This window comes from Dysidea avara, chromosome 7, assembly GCF_963678975.1.
Source record: "Dysidea avara chromosome 7, odDysAvar1.4, whole genome shotgun sequence".
In the NCBI taxonomy this organism is placed as follows: Eukaryota; Metazoa; Porifera; class Demospongiae; order Dictyoceratida; family Dysideidae; genus Dysidea; species Dysidea avara.
This window is the reverse complement of record NC_089278.1, coordinates 29,574,207-29,593,545: the sequence shown is the minus strand read 5'-3', so window position 1 is coordinate 29,593,545 and position 19,339 is coordinate 29,574,207. Positions and strand designations below refer to the sequence as shown.

General features: G+C 38.3%; 1 protein-coding gene and 1 long non-coding RNA gene across 2 annotated transcripts in view; both read left to right on the top strand.

The window, feature by feature from the left end:
* The first annotated feature begins 15,791 nt into the window (after positions 1-15,791).
* LOC136262300 (uncharacterized) overlaps positions 15,792-19,339 on the top strand; it is an 89,530-nt gene continuing 85,982 nt past the window's right edge. Inside the window, exon 1 of the long non-coding RNA XR_010704175.1 lies at positions 15,792-15,991. This is a non-coding gene — a long non-coding RNA (uncharacterized lncRNA). The remainder of the gene's footprint in view (positions 15,992-19,339) is intronic.
* The window catches only part of LOC136260859 (uncharacterized), a 30,693-nt gene continuing 28,774 nt past the window's right edge, over positions 17,421-19,339 (top strand). The window contains exons 1-2 of the mRNA XM_066054752.1: positions 17,421-17,645; positions 17,699-17,913. The gene's annotated coding sequence lies outside the window, so the exon portion shown is untranslated. The remainder of the gene's footprint in view (positions 17,646-17,698; positions 17,914-19,339) is intronic.

Below are 19,339 nucleotides of genomic sequence, written 5' to 3'. Positions count from 1 at the left end.
TCTCCACCTTGTAAACTGGAAACCCCCTTTGTAAATTCCTAGATCCGTCACTGGATTGTATAGCGCTGATAGAGTAGATGATCCAGAGGAGCATTTCTTTCCATTATTCCATCAATCCAGACTCACGGTAGTGAGGCGCGCGGCCAAGAAGCTATACAAATTGCACGCCCAATTAAAAGACGCGGCCACTATACTGTGAGTTATTTACGTGTAGGGTCGGTTTCGCAATAATTAGCCTTGGATTATGCAACATCTCTCAATGGATTTGTATTGCGTTACGTAATAAAAAACGGAGTGTCTATATCCAGCGGCATGCTGGTGTCAATAAGAACCACCCAATAGCTATTGACGTCTCGGCAGGGGCGGATCCAGACTTATAGAAAGATCTCAGCTGCAAACAAATCACCTGTACAGAATTCAGCTACAAACACATCACCCTGTAGAGAGATCAGCTAGAAGAAGTTACCTTGTAGATCGTTCAGCTACAAACAATTCACCCTGTAGAGAGAGCAATTAGAAGAAGTCACCTTGTAGAGTGTTCAGTTACAAAGAAACCACCATGGAGATTTCTGTAATCAATATATGTGACCGGATTTTCGAAAAGGAGTCTTCCACACACATCCAATTCTGTAAACGTTGGAGACCATAACTCAGTGTTCAAGTAACATATTAACCTGAAAATTTCACCATGTATTCAGCTATAGCGGTACTCACCACTGCCCAAATTTCAACGCAATAGCTCTTTCCAATCTGAAGTTATCAATTGTCAAAGTTGGCAAATTGGATGTGTGTGGAAGACCCCTTTTCGCAAATCCGGTCACATATGTATTATATATATAATTTGTACATTTACTGATAAAATATTTAAAGTACATCTACTTCATCTTTTCTTCTTCCTGTAGTAAAGAAAAAAAACATAGGTTAAAAAAGTTCCAAAGCTGGCCATAGGCCGGCTTTGGGGTATACAAATACAAAAAGAAATGAAATCTAATCCAAAACAGCTAAGCTGTAAAAAAAGTGTGCGGCCCTCAGAAAGGCTATGGTGAAAGAAGATGTGAAATCCAAAGTGGCGGTCAAGAAATGGCTGTGATGGTAGGTTAATGTAAAAATTTTAATAACGAAAATTCAGGTGAATTTTTGTGCCACTTCACAAAATTTACCTGAATTGTCATTATTAAAATTTTTACCATTAACCTACCATCACAGCCATTTCTTGGCCGCCACCTTGGATTTCACATCTTTTTTCACCATAGCCTTTCTGAGGGCCGCACACTTTTTTTACAGCTTAGCTGTTTTGGATTAGATATAATTATTTTGGTCTGGTGAGGGTATTAAATTTTGCTTCAGCCACCAATAGACTGGTCGTAAACATTAAACAATACTGAACATGGTTTGGAGACTTTTTAGTATCAAGGCCGAAGAAGCCGGCGCGTAACACCCGTGAGTATAGAAGTATATAGTTAGGTAATAAGTAGTAGTATGTTGTAGTTTTCAGTATGTACGTGTGTTATGATCAACAAAGAATAGTTACGTACTCGTGAGTATATTGACAGGAAGAAAGAAAACGCAATTTTCGCACCTCCGTAGCTCTGTGCTGCCTTGATGAAACACGACAATTGTTGCTGTGGACACTCCCTCCACCTACAGCACTCCACATTCCAAATTTGAGCGAAATCGCTTCAAGCGTTCTCGAGATATGCGACTTCAAAAATTGGCTTAGTTTCTTCGTTTTTTTTTCTTATTTTTCTTCCTCTTTTCGCACACTTACAAAAACTGCTATAAAACGCGAACGCTATATCCGATTGCCTTAAAATTTGGCACACAGAAGGGGGGTATAAAGGCGCATCTCTGTACCAACTTTGGCTAAGATAAAATAAACAGAAAAAGAGTTATGATTGATTATTCACGAAAAATAACACTAATATGTTGTCACGCGTACAGGGTAAACCGCGTATGGAAAGAAGCCGAGAATCGGTGGGTGAATAGGTTAACTATTGAACCTCAAACCTTTTGTGGTTTGAAAGAAATCGAGCTAAATACCAGGAAGATACAACGAAAAAACGAACAGTGCGTAACAATTACGCAATCGAGATTAGCTAATAAAAAACGACTCCTTGCCACGCCTACCAGATAAACCGCTAGGGCGAATGCTTTGATAATCGCTGTATAGAAGGAGTAATCATCTTAGAAAGGCTCTTCAATGGTGTAGAAGAATCAGACTTAAAGCCACGGAGTTATAACACGAAATCCAACTTGGTGCAGCAAGTGCGAGATCGAGATACTCTAATAGAGCAGTCATCCTAATAGAGCAGTCACCCTGAAGAGAATTCCAGAGATCAGCTAGAAACAAGTAACCTGTATAGAGATCAGCTAGAAACAAGTCACCCTGTAGAGAGATCAGATACAAACAATTCACCCTGTAGAGAGATCAGCTACAAAGAAACCATCATGTAGAGAGTTCAGCTGCAAACAAAACACCTGTAGAGAGTTCAGCTACAAACAAATCCCCTGTAGAGAGATCAGCTAGAAGAAGTCACCTTGTGGAGAGTTCAGCTACAAAGAAACCATCATGTAGAGAGTTCAGCTGCAAAGAAATCACCTGTAGAGAGTTCAGCTATAAACAAATCACCCTGTAGAGAGATCAGCTAGAAGAAATTACCTTTTAGAGAGTTCAGTTACAAAGAAACCACCATGTAGAGAGTTCAGCTTCAAAGAAATCACCCTGTAGAAAATTCAGCCACAAACAAATTGCCCTGTAGAAAGATCAGTTAGAAGAAGTTACCTTGTAGAGAGTTCAGCTACAAAGAAACCATTCTGTAAAGAGCTCAGCTGCAAACAAATCACCTGTACAGAATTCAGCTACAAACAAATCACCCTGTAGAGAGATCAGCTAGAAGAAGTTACCTTGTAGATAGTTCGGCTACAAACAAATCACCCTGTAGAGAGATCAGCTAGAAGAAGTTACCTTGTAGATTGTTCAGCTACTAACAATTTACCCTGTAGAGAGGGCAGCAAGAAGAAGTCACCTTGTAGAGTGTTCAGTTACAAAGAAACCACCATGGAGAGTTCTGTAATAAATATATGTATTATATATATAATTTGTACATTTACTGATAAAATCAGATATTTAAAGTACATCTGCTTCATCTTTTCTTCTTCCTGTGGTAAAGAAAAAAAAGACAGGTTAAAAAAGTCCCAAAGCCGGCTTTGTGGTATGCAAATACAAAATGAAATGAAATCTAATCCAAAACAGCCAAGCTGTAAAAAACAGTGCAGCCCTCAAAAAGGCTATGGTGAAAAAAGATGTGAAATCCAAGGTGGCGGCCAAGAAATGGCTGTGATGGTAGGTTAATGGTAAAAAATTTAATAACGGCAATTTAGGTGAATTTTTTGCCAAGACCAAGCGGCACAAAAATTCACCTGAATTGTCGTTATTAAAATTTTTACCATTAACCTACCATCACAGCCATTTCTTGGCCGCCACCTTGGATTTCACATCTTTTTTCACCATAACCTTTTTGAGGGCCGCACTGTTTTTTGCAGCTTGGCTGTTTTGGATTAGATATATATAGTCAGCACTTCTTTCAGCACCAGGCTACAGTGTGGTTGACATCTCAATGGCTTGAATGTTATTTTACTACAGTTGTAATAGTTATTGTGTCAGTGTTGTGTAGCGTTGTCTGTGTTCAATGTGTTTGTCCCAAGTCCCACCTGGACCTTCACCTGCTGTGTGAGACATGGTTTGCTTCTCCAGTTAATACCAAGTACCTATTGATCTTACAGCTGGGTGGGCTATTTCCCCAGTTGACACCAGGCTGCCAGTTCTCATTAACAGCTGGGTAGACTGTAGCAATGTGAGTAAAGTTTCTTGCTCAAGGAAACAACAATACTAATTTGGCATAAGTGAGCATTAAACTGGGAATCTTTCAATTCCGATGCTCTAGCCACTTTGCTATGCTGCCAAGTGGCAGCAACTAGAGCATCAGTCAACTGGGGAAGCAGTCCACCCAGTTGTAGCATCAATGGGTACCTGGTATTAACTGGGAAAGTAAATGCCAACTGCCCATTTCACGGTTGAAGGTCCAGGTGGGACTTTGGGTACCTACGCCATCACCTGTTGGACATAGTACAGCCTTCTGCACTTTATTATATAGTCCTGTCCAGGAGGATTTTCCTGTGCTGACTCCTAGCATCTGAGTATAGCACACAGGTGTCCCAGTGCTGGTTTACTGGGTAGGCAGGATTGTGCTAGTATGGCAGCTGAAGGCTTTGCTTTTGTGTGTGTGTATATGTGTGTGTGTAGTAGTAGTAGTAGTAGTAGTAGTAGTAGTAGTAGTAGTAGTAGTAGTAGTAGTAGTAGTAGTAGTAGTAGTACAGTGTGTGTTGGGTATTTGTGTGTGTTGTGTGGGTGTGTTGTTATTGCTGAATGCAATTTTTAATCAAAGTATAGTTGATGTATAAACTGTCCCCTAAGGTACGGTGGAACCTCAGTCATCTGAACTTCTTGGGACCAGGGGTGTCTGAAAAGTCTGTATCTCTCAAAACTGTGTATAAATAACCTTAGAATAGAATAAAGATTTGTTTGAAAAATATCAGTATTTTCAACTACCTTAATAGACCAGTCATTCACTACTCTAAAAGAGCAGTCATTTCCATAGTTCGGTTAACTGAGAATCCGGATAAGTGGGGTCCGGACAACTGAAGTTCCACTGTAATTATATCCATTTGTGTGGCAAGCCAGGATAAAAATATTCTGAAATTGAAACCAAAAGTAGCAGCCAAGAAATGTAATGACGTCAATGCCAATCAATTATAATAATGACATGCTTACACTGTTAGATAATAATAATAAGTATTGTGCATATCTAAACAGTGTTTATGTATGATAATTTATTGCAGTGGGTTTTGTAATGCTACCACTCGTCCTAGTTATATTTGGACATACATTAGTGTGCTCAGATCACAACTATCTAAACAGCATTAGGAAACGTTCCTATTTTTGTGAGATTCAAGGTGTGTAACAATATCACATAAATATAATACATGTATCATAAAATAAAGAATTAAGTCTAAATAAACACTTACACTCCAAAATCGTGGACACACTTGCTCTACCGTGGTGATATGTGCTATGAGATTAGTCATTGTTGCCAATCAGTGACAGCCAGAGTTTGTAATTGTGAGCCATGTACATACAACTTATTTAGAGTATCCGTTTTAAAACTATTTTAAAACACAAGCCATAAGAGTCAGACTAAACATAGGCTGTGTAAATGCCATGCCATTAAACTGTATAGTACCTATGCTCTGTAGATTTGTACTTGTGCAAATACTGACTGCCTAATGTGCCACGTGATTTTTTTCCATGCCAAATATGCTGCTACAGTGGAACTTCAATTATTCAAACACCGATTAACTGAACATCCGATTATCCGAATGCTAAATTGACTGCTCAATTAGAGTATTTTGTCAACAAGTGTATGCTTTATTAGAGTAGTTGAGCAAAGCTCTGTATATAAATGTATGGATGTTCAATTTTACATACTGTTCAATTATATGAACACCCTTTCCCCTCAGTTAGTTTGGATAATCAAGGTTCCACTGTATATTATACAAAGTGACATGTGTATGAAATCTTCTAGCATTTGTACATGTCAATTTTAATTGATATTTCTTTGTAGGATTTGTGTTGCAACTTATGCACTCCTGTTTTGTGGGATTTTGGTGTTTTCATCTCCTTCACTTGTTCCTTGGTTTGGCTTTTCCATTCACAATAAAGGTATGGATGGACGATAGAGGTACCTTTCCATCATCCTATTATATATACAAAGCATAAAACTTTAGCACTTGGCGCGCTGCGCGCGCCAAGTGCTAAAGTTTTATGCTTTGTAGTTGCTTTGTAGTTGCCTTTGCAGTTTTTGAAAATTGGATTTCACCAAATCCAATTATCCAAAGTTTAACTGTAAGCTTCACCATTTACCAGACTGGTTTTCTAAGCTTTAGAGGTCACCCAGTGTTAATTGATCTATATTAACTGAAGCCATTAATCATTACACAGGATTCTCTAAAACATAATGATATTCCTCCACCCAAGAAACAAATTGAAGACATCTTGTAATTCTTTGTGAGGCTTCCCTTGTAGCTAGCTATATGTGACCGGCTCTGTGAAAATGGGCCATATAGCCTCTCAACTTTGACTAACCATAACATTTCCTGCTTTCAATGTATTCTCCCCACAACGCAGTGGTGTGTTAGGACTACACCATGGCCACATTTCACGGTGGCACCATTTCAGTTATGGGTTTCCAAATTCGTGCTATTGATAAGGCTACATGGACCATTTTCTCAGATAAGGGGTCACATATATGCTACTCAGCATAACAACTTTATGCACAAGGTGGGGAGTCACCTTGCATGCATAGGATCTAATCCATAAATCATACATGGCATGAAATACTCCACTATTACTTTACTGCAATGATGCCTTGCTACAATAATTAAATTGTAGATTATCAGGTGAAGTAAGTTGTTACAATTTAAGACCTGATCGATACCATTTAAGGCAACTGTTGACCTGTTGCAAATAACTGCAATCACATTATACAGTGAAACTTACACACTGGCACCTTGAATTGAACTTTCCCTGATTCCAATTTACAATACAAGTGTAGCTATGTGGTATAAAAAAGGTGTTTGGCCATTTGTAAATCATCAGGTACGGCTACACTCTAGTATTAGTGTGGTTTAAGTGCTCACAGTTTGGCCACACCTCTACCACTGCCTGAGTACCCCAGACTGACGACAGACTAGTATTAGTGTTGCTTAAGTACTCACAGTTTAGCCATACACTAACCACTGACCGAGTTCCCCACGTTGGCAAGAGACCAGCATAGCTAAAGTATAGAGTATACTTGATGGATGTATTATAGACTGCGTACAATATACATAAGCACTGCAAGCAACAAGCATACCTTCTTCTCCGTATAGCAGTGACCACTTCAAAGTGATTTCTTTTTCATAATAAATATTCATAGAGTTGCGACTCACATCCTATGGAATTGTGTGGTCAATACTACCAGGAAACACATCCAGCCCAAAATCACCAACCAATAACAGAAAGATTTGCACACATAGTAGTAGCACGTACATATGTAGAATGCCCACTTGCACTCTTTCAGTTTTCATGCAGCCCCACTCTCAGCTAAAGTTATTATGTACGCATTGTACAGTCTGAGTGCATTGGGGGCTGACATTGGAGATGCTGTATGCATTAACGTCTTGTGGTGGTAGCTAACAATTGTTCTTTTAACGAACCAACCCCAGCATTGAAATCTGTATTCCTACCTAGAATAGTGCTTAAATGTGTGTGTGCTCTGCTGATTATGCTCTTGTAAAGTGAATGACACTGTAATAGAGAAGTCAACTCTCCTAATAGAACATGGATTTTTAATTTGTGACTCCACTCTTTGAGCTGCTCCACCATGTTGATGTGTACTACAGCATGTACCCAATTGAGGCCACAACATGCCCACTAGCTACAATCAAAAAATAAATGTTTAAGGTGACAATGTAATTATCTTTTGATTTTAAACACGTAAAAGTGCTTTTGTTGCCTCACATATTGTTTCTCCTTATGCACATTTGTTCATTATTTGCCTTCAAATAGCTTGCTAAATGTGTAATGAGCGGAGGGTCAGTGATCAAGGTTGCCACACTGTACAGACTGCGTATAGTACCAAGACATGCTTATTGGAAGATTGAATCTGTGTCAGAGGCATGTAGCTAGACCTATACATCAAGCATGAATATTAGATTGATATACTAGAAATAAATTTCACTCTAATAGAGCATTCAAGACAAACCAAATAATATACACTCCATGAACAAGTAATATAGCTGTAGTACACAGCCAACACAGCTTGAACAGTGATAATGGATAATGGTAATTACCAGACTGCCTGCACTCCACATTTGGAGTGGCCTAATTTAGTAATCACATATTCCATATTAGTCGATAAAGTTACCTGCACTGTAACCTGCATGGTTTGCATGAACCAGTGGTGTGTGCAGTGCATTACTCTGCAGCTGCTATATTAACATACGTACTAAGGCCTTGCTGTATATATGCATAGACAGAGACATGATTTTCCAGCCTTTTAAAGTTTATATCTTTCCGACACATTATGAACTAAAAATTTGGCAGCATCAAAGTTTCTAGTATAGCAACATGCACATAGTATTCAAATGGACAAGTACAGTCGATAGTCTTATCCATAGGATTTTATGCACCTAACATGTCCTATATTTGAATGCACTGGAGCAGCCACTATATATATATATATATATATATATACCACCACAAGGCTTGCGTTCCTCTCTATAGAATAATCAAGATAGAAAATTATACTATAGTTTTCAGTACTAGTACTGCTTGCTGTAATTCATTCACTTCTGTCATACCATAAATGATGCGTTGGTTACTGATGGCAGCGGAGTTACCACATAATCACAAATGTTTGGAGGAAGTATTTCCGTGGATCAACAAATTTCAGTATTTTCGAGATATTATTTTCAACAGGAAAATGTAAATGCTGTTTTTAGCGCTCTCTTTTCTCATCACACCATCATAAAGTACAAAACAAAAGGAATAAAAAATATCACGGGCCCCTGTCAAGGCCTTTATTGATGTTTAAATTTAATAAACTTGTCTGCTAAAAATCTGAATCATCTGAGAAGAAGTACCCCTCCTATCAAATGTTGTTTATAGAATGATCATTTCATGTACAGATTATTATCTATTTTGCTATGTGTGTTGCCAGGAGACGGTGAAGAGTGCAGTTTGTACTGTATACTGGCTATGATACTTTTCCTAGTCATCGGTACCAACTGAGCTTAGAAGTAGCTAGGACAACATTCTGGTGAATTGCACAGTAAGATACTGTACATTTGTTTGTTTGTTTACCAGTAGTGAATTATTGTTATCCGCCTGTAGATGTTAATTCATGACAATATACTTCACTTGTTAGCAACAGCATGCGGAATCCATTTCATCAGTATAACCAGCAAACCTAGCTAACCAAGCAAGCATAGCAACCAACTAACTTGGTTAGCAAGCATAGCTAACCAGCAAACCTTTCAAAGATCAAGATACTCTAATAGAACAGTCAATGAAATCAAAATCCTCTAATAAAACAGTCACCACACAGATTATTTTGGGATGATTACAAAATCTATCTGATAATCAGTTTTGTGAGGTTAATTTTCAACTCAGTACACACATTTTGAAATTTCAAGAATTGTAAATTAACAACCTTGTCAACATTTTGGACCGTGACTGGTCACTGCACTCCATGGCCAGATGTGTCTGCACCTCTGGAAATCCCCTTTCGAAAATCCTAGATCCACCCCTTCAGTTACAAAGAAACCACCATGTAGAGAGTTCAGCTGCAAAAAAATCAATCACTCTGTAGAGAGTTCAGCTAGAAGATGCCACCTTGTAGAGAGTTCAGCTGCAAATAAATCACCCTGTAGAGAATTCAGCTACAAAAAAATCACCCTGTAGAAAGATCAGCTAGAAGAAGTTACCTTGTAGAGAGTTCAGCTGCAAACAAATCGCCTGTAGAGAGTTCAGCTAGAAACAAGTCACCCTGTAGAGAGATCAGCTAGAAACAAGTCACCCTGTAGAGAGTTCAGCTACAAAGAAACTACGATGTAGAGAGTTCAGCTACAAACAAACACCCTGTAGAGAACTCAGCTACAAACAAATCGCCCTGTAAATAGATCAGCTAGAAGAAGTTATCTTGTAGGGAGTTCAGCTACAAACAAATCACCCTGTAGAGAGTTCAGCTACAAAGAAATCATCATGTAGAGAGTTCAGCTGCAAACAAATCATCCTGTAGAGATTTCAGCTATGAAAAGACCATCCTGTAGAGAGTTCAGCTAGAAGAAGTCACCTTTTAGAGAGTTCAGCTACAAAGCAACCACCATGTAGAGAGTTCAGCTGCAAAAAAAATCAATCACTCTGTAGAGAGTTCAGCTAGAAGAAGTCACCTTGTAGAGAGTTCAGCTGCACCCTGTAGAGAGATCAGCTAGAAACAAGTCACCCTGTAGAGAGTTCAGCTAGAAGAAGTCACATTGTAGAGAGTTCAGCTACAAAGAAACTACCATGTAGAGTGTTCAGCTGCAAACAAATCACCCTATAGAGAACTCAGCTACAAACAAAATATGCCCTGTAAAAAGATCAGCTAGAAGAAGTTACCTTGTAGAGAGTTCAGCTACAACGAAACCACCAATGAGAGAGTTCAGCTACAAACAAATCATCTGTAGAGAGTTCAGCTAGAAACAAGTCACCCTGTAGAGAGATCAGCTAGAAACAAGTCACCTTGTAGAGAGTTCAGCTAGAAGAAGTCACATTGTAGAGAGTTCAGCTACAAAGAAACTACCATGTAGAGAGATCAGCTAGAAACAAGTCACCCTGTAGAGAGTTCAGCTAGAAGAAATTACCTTGTAGAGAGTTCAGCTACAAAGAAACCACCATGTAGAGAGTTCAGCTGCAAACAAATCACCCAGTAGAAAGTTCAGCTATGAACAGATCACCCTGTTGAGAGATCAGTTAGAAACAAGTCATCCTGTAGAGAGATCACCTATAGAATTATCACCTTGTAGAGAGTTCAGCTACAAACAAATCACCTGTAGAGAGTTCAGCTACAAACAAATCACCTTGTAGAGAGTTCAGCTATAAAGAAACCACCATGTAGAGAATTCAGCTGCAAACAAACACCCTGTAGAGGACTCAGCTACAAACAAATCGCCCTGTAGAAAGATCAGCTAGAAGAAGTTACCTTGTAGGGATTTCAGCTACAAACAAATCACCCTGTAGAGAATTCAGCTACAAAGAAATCATCATGTAGAGAGTTCAGCTGCAAACAAATCATCCTGTAGAGAGTTCAGCTATGAAAAGATCATCCTGTAGAGAGTTCAGCTAGAAGAAGTCACCTTTTAGAGAGTTCAGCTACAAAGCAACCACCATGTAGAGAGTTCAGCTGCAAACACATCACTCTGTAGAGAATTCAGCTACAAACAAATTGCCCTGTAGAGAGACCAGCTAGAAACATGTCACCCTGTAGACAGATCAGCTAGAAGAAGTTAACTTGTAGAGAGTTCAACTGCAAACAAGTCACCCTGTAGAGAATTCAACTACAAACAGATAACCCTGCAGAGAGTTCAGCTAGCGTCAAGTAACCCTGTAGAGAGAATCCTGTAAAGAGTTCATCTACGTACAAGCAGATCACCCTGTAGAGAGTTCAGCTACATTTCAAGTCACCCAGTAGAGAGATCAGCTGCAAATTATCCTGTGGGGATTAATTGACATGTAATAAATATATGCATTATATATATAATTTGTACATTTACTGATAAAATCAGAATGAGTTAAAGTATTTATAAAATCTGCTTCATCTTTTTCTTTTTCCGGTGGTAAAGAAAAAAATATAGGTTAAAAAGGCCCCAAAGCTGGCCATAGGCCGGCTTTGGGGTATAAAAATACAAAAAGAAGTGATATCTAATCAAAAACAGCCAAGCTGTAAAAAAAAGGAGTGCGGCCTTTGAAAAGGCTATGGTGAAAAAAGATGTGAAATCCAAGGTGGCGGCCAAGAAATGGCTGTGATGGTAGGTTAATGGTAAAAATTTTAATAACGACAATTCAGGTGAATTTGGTCTTGGCACAAAATTCACCTGAATTGTCATTATTAAAATTTTTACCATTAACCTACCATCACAGCCATTTCTTGGCCGCCACCTTGGATTTCACATCTTTTTTCACCATACCCTTTTCAAAGGCCGCACTCCTTTTTTTACAGTTTGGCTGTTTTTGATTAGATTATTACTACAAGTAACGAAGTTTCTAATCTCGTTAGTAATCTACTGAGTAACGCCTAGCCACAATGAAGTAATGGAGCCTACTGAATGAAGCTTATTCACCAGCTTCTTACTTATAACCAAGATTTGCACATTGTCCAACAATGCAATCATGTCATGTGATAAGGTGGTAGCTTCACACGTGACAGCTTAAGGCTGTGGACGCAAAGTAATATAATATGTAATATCATTATAGTTACTATATTTTATGGGTAATATGTAATATGTAACTAGTTACTTTTACAAAGTAACTTGCCCAACACTGCGGGTGATATTCCAAAATTCGGTCAAACATTATTACAAGATTGCAATTACCAGAAAAAGACCAGTGGATCACTGTATCCAGTCACAGGTGGTCTGCTTTATGTCATAAGCAATCACTGCTCAGCTTTTTTTTTCTTTGACTTCCTTAGGTTTTTTTACATCAAGTTAGGACACCTTGGGTTATCAAGGTGTCCTGGACAGTTTACATGCTAAGAGATATTTTGGGTCCATTACCAATTTACCATCTGTCCATATGTGACTGAATTTGACAAAACAAGGCTTCGACGCACAAAGCTTTGTTAGGAGATATGGCGATTTTAAGGAATCATTGTGTAATAACTTCCCAGTGCCTACAGCTGTGCAAACAAAATTTGCACCAATTGTTCATCTGTTCACTAGCTATCACTGAGTGGGTGTATACATTTCTGATACCCAAAATTTGCCCTGTTTTGAGCAGCTTTTTTCGAGCGGGTAATAATATCACAGGCGGTACTAATAGGGTGGGAGGGTGGGGGTGGACGGTGATCTTAATATACGGGTATAAAATGAAGTAAGAAGACGATTGGAATCCAGAGGCCAAGTTTGGGCTCTCCATGGCCCTCCATGGCACTCAGATTACTCCAAATTGACTGAGAACACTATTGGCGAGCTCTCTGTGAAGTCCCAGCTCACTACACACCATTATCACAGAGCCATGGCCATTTAATGGTGCCAATCTCACACTCGTGGCTTTGACAGGGTCGGAAGAAAGCTGCTACAGAAACCAGACTTGTCAGTGCTGAAGGAAGTACAGTGTGAAATATGATAGTGTATTAGACCAGCAATCCATTTCTGGTAAAATCGTAAGATTGATTTTGTGTGTGTGGAAGCCTTGTTATGTGAAATCCGGTCACATATTATGCAGGTGTCTTCATTTTCAGGTGTCCTGGTCAACAGGCTTTACTGTACCGTTCTTTTTTGACCATCAAAACTGATGAAGTGTCATACAATTCCTCAGTCACGTGCGACTACAAAGACCAAAGTAATAATAGATATGGCAAGCATAAAAATTAATATAATACAAAAAATTAGTCCTTTTTAAAAAGTGTTCTGGTGACGAATGCTCTCTCTATCTGTGACTATTTCATTATAGATTACAAGTGACTGCTGTATTAGAGTATTTCCTCGATACCGGAGATAGCTAGCTACGTATATCTTTTCGGTGGGGTCTATTCTACGGAACGGAACGGAATGATGGACTAAACTACGGAACGGAATGCTTTCTCAAATTGAAGCTTGCAGCTTACCATTGCTGTACAAGTTATCGGTGGCACTTCCAGCTGGTAAACAAACGTACCCCAAGAAAGATAAAACGAACTTAAGTATCGATTGTGGGTTCTTGCTGTTTATCTTCGGATGTATCAAGTAGGTAACTTAATGTATGACTTGTTTTTGCTAATATGTGAGTTGTTTTTGCTTACTTTGACTTTAGAATGTACAATCTGAGGCTCAGCCTTTCTAATAGGCATAAATCCGGCAGTATGTAGCTACACTACAAAGGAAACAAGTATGGTGACAAGCTGAATCAACTCTGTCAGGCTAAACAGAATCTAAAGGAATTTTGTGCAGTGTGTGAGGAGCAAACATTCAGATACCTCAAGGAGGCTATATTGTGTGAACATCAATGATTCATTAGCAGAATAGTGGACTACATAATGTCAGATATCTTAGCCTGAGTAGTGAGTTGAATCCAGGATGGGGTCTATTTTACAGAATGGAATGTTTTCTGAATCAAAACTTACAGCTTGTCTAGTCGCTATCATTGCTGAAGTTGCATTCATCAGTGAAACTTCCAGGAAATGAAATAGGATAATAATAAAATATTAATAGCTGTTTCATGCAGTACATTATTCTATTACCTGATATATCAAGCAGGTCTCTTCAATTCATATATTGCATGACCAAGGCAAGTTTTGTTACTACAATACAGTAGCTGATTGGATGTCAGTTGCTTCTGGTGATCTTGACAAGATAAATAGTTTAGAAGACCACTCAATTTATTCAGTTTCAGAGCGTAATATCCACAGAGAAATTAACTAGAAAGTTACTGGTGACAGGAAAAGTCTAGGTGATCATGACTTTATTCAGTCTAATAAACAGAATATATGGTTGATTGAGTGAGGTATCACTTGCAGAATGTTCAGACAACCAGCGATGAGATGCATGCTTGGATTCATTGAATTTTTGTTACAGTTGGAGACATTAAATATCCAAAAGCAAACTGACTGTATAATATTAATTTAATGTCTGCGGCGCGCGTTTCTGCTTTACTGGCCGCGCGACTCACTACCATTAGTCTTGATTCACTTGCTTTATATTTTCTCAATTTTGAGCCTGTATACAAATAAGTAAATTTTTCTCAGTCCTAGAATAAGATGGGAGAGAAAATTTATCTTTGTTTACCTATACTGTACAACTTCAAAGGAAATGAAGAATAAAATTAGTAAAACCACAACAAGGTGAATTACAGATTTAAATACTAAATATGAATTAGAGCCTTTAGATAATTATTGTTCCAAAGCAAAATTGTAGATGGAAAAAACAAGGACTGGTGAGATCTTGGTTATTTAATGACAGCGGTTGGAGATTAAAAGGGTGGTAACTTCTTGTTCTTGAATATGTTACAAAAATACAAATCAAAATGGGATATCAATTTCATTATGAAAAATTTGTATACTTAAATAATCTAGCATTACTGTATTCATTTGTCCTTCACTTAAATATGCTACAACAGTGTCGGTACATTGGCAGTCTACCTTGAAATCTCAACTCTAGAGTAGATCCAACACAGAGCAGCCCACACTGTAACAAATACATGTGATCCCACTGTAATTTCATGGACCATGCAGCTGGACTGGGAATCACTTGAAAATAGATGAACAAATTTAACCTGTTTTGTTTGAAGTGAAGAATGTGAAATGTTACACTTAAGAAATCCTAGGATTCTTAGGTGGTATGTAATTAATGTAAGTGTTCCATTTCCGGTCTGACTAGATACATTGAAATTACACACACATCTTGGTCCAAATCACATTTGCCTGGTGGCTATGGGCATGGTTTGCATAGCTAGGCTTATAATTGAGATTTGGTTGATCTTGGAGTTTTGGCATTTGGCCTGATTCAAGGCTAGCAGTCAGACACATCCTTGAATTTGTGCAACAGAAAAAATCAGTTCACTATTGAATACAGCATTAGTCCGGCTGTTAATAACTCCATGCATACAATTCAGTGATGTTCGCAGAATATAGCCCCTTTGCGATCTGCCAAAATATTTGCTCCTCTCATACTGCACAAAATTCTTCAAGTTTTAATTCAGCTGGCTCTTTCCTGTTACCAGTGTCTTCCTGCTTGCTTTATTTGTACACTGACATATGACTTGAAAAGCCGGCCCAGACTGTTTTCTAAAGTCAAAATGAGCAAACCAGCTCACATAAAGTGCCCTTCTTGGTATATCCGTAGATGAACCAAGGATGAACATCACTGATACAGCTCATCCCACAATTAATACTTCGTTACTAATGACAACCAACAAGAACCCACAATCGATCCTTTAATTCTTTTTATCTTATGTTTAATCATAGATAATAGAGTAAAGGGATAGGAAACGCAATAACGTGACGTCACAAAATACGTACATTTCTATTGGAATTCCGTGTAGTACGTCACGAACATACTCGTTACGCTTGCTGCGCTTGTATCAAAGAGAAACAAATTGTTGTAACGACAGAATTTTGTAACCAACGACTGTGAAACTTCGCTACAGTGAACTCAAGTAAGTAAACGAGGGAAATAGGATGGTACCAACCCTCAAGGAAGTTATACGCAAAATTAAAGGAGATTGAAAGTGAAAAAAACGGCCCAAAAATTACTTTAAACCACTTTACTTTCTTCGTAAATATATTCTATCCTTTTAACTGTGATAAACCTATTCCTTACCATTTAACAGAGGGAACCAGAGGAAATATCGGAGCAAAACAGGAACTGTTGCTTGAAGAAACGACTAAGTATCTTCCATTTTTAACCATAAGTTTAAACCACCTTGCACTACAACGCAACGGTAAAAGACTGTGTTGGTGACACGCCTAGCTTACCACAAGATTCGAAAGTGGAACCGGCTATAAAAGAAGCGGTATGGACGAGGCATGAAGGTACGATGAGCGAAAGTGTGACAGCGTGTAACAATCACGGTTAGGCCATACCTATTGGATTTTATGTTGCACGGGCCCGACCGACTGTCTTTTTTATGACCTGAAATGATAATGATAATCATGTGATATAGGATCACGTGTGCCAAGATGGTCAATCTCGTATGTGCTAGTGAAAATCAGCTATTGGGATAACCAGGCTCTTCTAGGGATTAAACTCTTCAAAAGGTTGAGCTTTAATGGTGAAGATACTCCAAACGAAATAGTTCTTATATTCAAGAGGTTTGATTCATTGTACAGCAATATGGTGCTGCAGAACACCCTATATGTTTCATTAACGTTTTTTGTAGTTGTTGCTCTTTTTGTATGGTTCATAATACTTTAATTTTCTATTATGTACTAATTATTATTATCATTATCAAATCGACCTACCTACCCAAATTTTCTGAGGTTTTGCCCGCGCAACATAAGATCCAGTAGGTATGGCCTTAATGCGATACGCTTTGTTACAAAATCTACGGTCTGAATTCTCTCGCCAAAATCTCTCACATAGGCCTAAATACTTACTGTAGTCTGTTGGATTACTATTTACGCTGCTTAGAACACTAATTCTCACAAAACTGTCTTGTCCTTTCAAGTCACGCATAACGGAAATCAAACCGGAAATCGCTTGCGTTTCCTATCCCTTTACTCTATTATCTATGGTTTAATCACCCACTGGAGGTGCAGGGGCGGATCCAGAGTTTCGAAAGAGGGGGGGGCACCTTTCTGAAAAACAGTTGAAGACCAAAAAAAAAAAAAAAGGTCACAACAATAATAGCTAGTTATCCTTACCTACTATATCACGTCTGTTATGTAAAATAAAATCCTATTTGTAGCTTCATAGGTAAGCTACACTGCCTCATGAACATTGTGACTGCTTTATTAGAGTAATTGACTGCTCTATTAGAGTATATCGATCTTGTATGCAATTTCTTGAAGGGGGGGGGGGGGGGGCATTTGCCCCAAATGCCCCATCCTGGATCCGCCACCGAGGTGCCACTGATAACTCGTAAGGGCAGTTTCAGCAATGGTAAGTTGCAAGCTTCAATTTGAGAAAGCGTTCCGTTCCGTAGTTTAGTCCATCATTCCGTTCCGTTCCGTTCCGTTCCGTAGAATAGTCCCCACCTATACTTTCGGCGTGTTACACTGCTCTTACGTAGTGTTAGCTGCAATGCCCATATCAAGGAGTGAATGAAATACATTTGTACTTATGTAGCTATAACAACTTAGGTTTGAAAGGTGAGAATTGTATCCGTAAGTCTACTGAGGAAACTGGCGGAATGAAATTACAGGTTTAGATGGTTTCTTAGACTGTGAGGGACGAGGACCCGGCTGTGCTTTTAGATACGTACTACTGATCAAATAGTAGATTAGCTACTGTAGTTGTGGGATCAAAACAACGTAGCTGCTCGAAGAGGCTGAATTGTTCGACAAACTGCTTCAGAACTTGAAGGACCAGCTTTCAAATCATATGATCCTACTGCCGGCTGGAGTAGTACGTGTACAGGTATATATGTGTACATACATGTACAGTATATTAAAGCTTACATTATGTATGTGACAGTGTGCACACAATATATGGCCAGCTTAAGTCTAATTCTACTGACAATTTTAAAATTTTGATTGATAACTTTTATTCTTAATGTAATTGTTTATTGTAATGAGCAGGACTCACAGGCATTATGCCTTTTTCTCTGTATTTAATAATAATAATAATTAAGTGACTAATCAGACTAGCTACTAGCTGAACGGTTTTCATACACTACCAGATACAGTGCATGAAATTTCCATGAAAATAACCATGTCGATTCACCCCGGCATGAAAATATCTATGGTTTATCCCATTAATTTTAACGTTTCATGGGTACTGCACCCATGAAATCTCTGCAATACCATGAAATTACCATGATAATCTGATCAATAGATGTATTTCATGGCCCATGAAACAACCCATGGTATAACATGAATCGACTTTCATGGTACATTTCATAGGGGAGATTTAACATTTCATGGAAAGATCATAAATGTTTCAGGGCATACTTCTCTGGTAGTGATACATGATATACTATGGTATGATTATTTTGGTATGGCATGCCATCTTGATTAGTTTTTTCACAGGCACAACCAATCCACAGTTTTCGTAAATATCTTTTCTCACAAAACCTACCTCAGAAACATAGTTGTAAACGAGTAGCCATTTCATCGAGATGACTTACTTGTTTATTTACTTGTTTTATTATCCTGATATTTTTGTTTATATGTAGACCTACTGACCCTATGTTGTCAAGATTTTCCCCTGTAACATAACTAATCAGGTTAGAGTCCTAATTCTGAAATGTGACCAGATCTGTAAAAGGGTCTTCTACACACATCCAATTTAGCAACTTTGACGACTCATAACTTTGGATTGGAAAAGACTATTGACTTGAAATTTAGTTAGTATATAGTGAGCACCAACATAGCTTAGTGGATGGAGAATATTTCAGGTTAATGTGTTTCTTTATCACTAAGTTATGGTCTTCCAAGTTCATAGAATTGGATGTGTGTGGAAGACCCTTTTTGCAAATCCAGTTACAATAGCTATATAGGACTAGAGTAATATCATTGATATAAAATTCACACTACAGTGTAACTATGTACACATCTATGTTGCTGGTACTTTGTTGGTGTACTTGCATGCTTTCTGAATGATGTACTAGCTAAAGCTATTATGTACGCATGTACGTACGTAGTTCAGTACCGCATTCTGTGTTAAATAGCTAACCCAGGGTCAGGTTTAGTTGCAGTTTGTCAATGGACTGTTTTCCAATAGATTATACACTTGTTCAAAGCCTTTTAGCTATTAGCTATACAAGTGTGATAGGTAGGTTACTTAGTCTCATTTGTCATAGACATTTTTTACTGGATGGTGTGCTGAAGATTGAATACGAGTA